This window comes from Tenrec ecaudatus, chromosome 15 (genome assembly GCF_050624435.1).
Source record: "Tenrec ecaudatus isolate mTenEca1 chromosome 15, mTenEca1.hap1, whole genome shotgun sequence".
In the NCBI taxonomy this organism is placed as follows: Eukaryota; Metazoa; Chordata; class Mammalia; order Afrosoricida; family Tenrecidae; genus Tenrec; species Tenrec ecaudatus.
Window position 1 is genome coordinate 116,929,846 of NC_134544.1, and position 2,515 is coordinate 116,932,360.

At 41.0% G+C, this 2,515-nt stretch overlaps 1 non-coding gene across 1 annotated transcript; it reads right to left on the minus strand.

Moving 5' to 3' along the window:
- Positions 1–428: 428 nt before the first annotated feature.
- Positions 429–558, minus strand: LOC142428393 (small nucleolar RNA SNORA31). The gene has a single exon (XR_012780303.1). It is a non-coding gene; the product is annotated as a small nucleolar RNA SNORA31 (small nucleolar RNA).
- Between the last annotated feature and the right edge of the window lie 1,957 nt (positions 559–2,515).

The following is a 2,515-nucleotide window of genomic DNA, read 5'->3' on the forward strand; positions in this document are numbered from 1 at the left end:
AAGCCGAATACAATGCTGCTTTAGAGATCAATAATAAAGAGATACGAGTTATGAGATTCTGAAGCATTCTTTTCAAAAATACAGATCAGAACATGATGATAATAGAAAAATGTGAGAAGTCATCAACAATGAAAACCCTTTATGGGGATAGACTGGAGCATACACATAGACATCTGCAGGCTAACTTTTGTGTGTGTGTGTGCAAAAAGTTAGCAAATAAAAAAGAGTAACCCCCAGACCCATGGTAATCATACAGACAAGAAGCTGACAGTGTGAAGATGGGAGGGGGTGGGGAGCACAAGAGAGCAGGGGAAAGGGAGGGAGAGGGAATCCATGAGGACCACCAAGAATTTAAACAGGAACAAAGTACAGCTACAGTAGCAGCTTCTTTTTTTTTATTTTTTTATTTTATTTATTTATTTTTTTATCACTGTCCTCCCCTATTCAATCATGGCTGCCACAGGCAGGCAGGCAGAAAGCGCAAGGACATTCTCTCTTGCATCTGTAGGAAACCTTAAGAGCAGACAGTAACTGCTCCAGGTCTGTCAATAGATGCTTCAGTAGCAGCTTCTAATCCAGCGGTTTTCTCAACCTGTGAGTCTCAACCAAACGACCCTTTCACAGGGGTCGCTCAATTCAAAACAGTAGCAAAATGACAGTGATGAATCAGCAACAAAAATAATTTTATGGTTGGGGTCACCATCACATGGGGAACTGTATTAAAGTTCCCAACATTAGGAAGGTTGAGAACCACTGTTTTAAAACCAAAATAGAATGTAATTAACACATGCACTCCAATAAACTTGAAAACTGAGATGGAAATGAGCAACTTTCTAAGAAATATCATAGTTAAGCCATTTTCAAAAAGAAAGAGTAATTCAAATCATTAAAGAAATTAGTCTAGCTACATGCACAAAATCCCATCAATCATCGATAACTTTATAGGTAAGCTTTAGTAAACATATATGAAACAGATAATTCAATTGTATACAAAATATTACAGATAATAGAAAATGAGGAAAACTATCAAGGCTAATTTGGTACAATGAAGTAACCTTAAGAAGAAAACCAAATGACATTACACAATTTATATTTTCAACATAAATCAAAAGCCCATGGTATAATATGAGCAAAACAAATCTAAGGTACATATGGAGGGGTAGGAGGAGGGAGGGAGGGAGAAAGAGAGAGAATATGAATATGAGAATCCTGCTGTTAACTGCAATACTGGTGGTTCAAAATCCACCACCACTCCCAAGGAGAAAGACGAGGCTGTCTGCTCATGTAAAGACTTTTTGTCTCAGAAACCGTATAGAGGGTAGCTAAGAGCTGGGGTGGTGGTGGTGGTGGTGGTGGTGGTGGTGGTGGTGGTGGTGGTGGTGGTGGTGGTGGTGGTGGTGGTGGTGGTGGTGGTGTGTGTCTCTCTTTCCCTGGTACCATTGAGATTCATCCTGGGAAAATAACTATTTTCAAGTTAAACACTGTATTTATTATTATAGGTATGTTTATTATACATGATCTAAACTGGAACTCCACCTGATGACACGCACACATCACTTCCAGAGGGATTAGAGTCCTGCACAGGAAAGGCAGTGCTTGAAAGCACTCAGAAGGACATTATAGGAGAGTGTCTCTCTCATGACCCCAGTGCTGCTGCTCAATTCAGCCCAGACCGGAGCATGTACACAGGTCCAGATAAGAGATGGGAGCTCATGACACATGGAATCCAGGAACAGGAGTGGGGATAGAGATACCAGAAGGGTAAGGGGGAAGAGGGGAGAGGATGGGAGAAGGTGGTACCTATCACAATGATTGACACAAAACCATACACCCCTCGCCAGGGGGAATAACAACAGAAAACATGGGGGAAGGGAGACCGCTGTTGGTGTGAGATGTGAAAATAAAAATAATTTATAATCTATCAAGGGGTCATGAGGGAGGGGGGGCAGGAGGGAAAAAAAGAGCAGATACCAAGGGCTCAATAGAAAGTAACTGTCCAGAAAAGAATGATGGCAACATATGTACACACAGGCCTGATGCAATCGATGTACGGATTGTAAAAAGAGCCGTAAGAGCCTCCAATAAAATGATCGTTTCCTATAAAGGGGGAAAAAACCACAACATCAAGTCATGAAAGCAAAGAGGGATAAATTGGACTACATTAAAATAAGAGCACAGAAAACTCTCAACAAAAGACGCCTCTAAAATTTGAAGACACACCACCAAAAATTAGGAAGACGCATGCACCATGTGTGTTACTTATAAACAAATGGAATCTAGAACACAAGGAATATCCAAACCAAAATATAGACCCAACCAACCAAGTCAGGCGTCTCATGGGACCAAAGAGGCAAGGAAGTCCAAGTAATCAATAAAACTGTTAAAATAGCATCGGCATCAGTAGTCATCGGTGAAATGCACATGGAGACATGGGAGACCAACACCGTGTTACCAGATTTGGGAAAACACAAAGGCCAGTTAGTTTTAAGGATGTGATCTGAGAATTCCTTGAGCC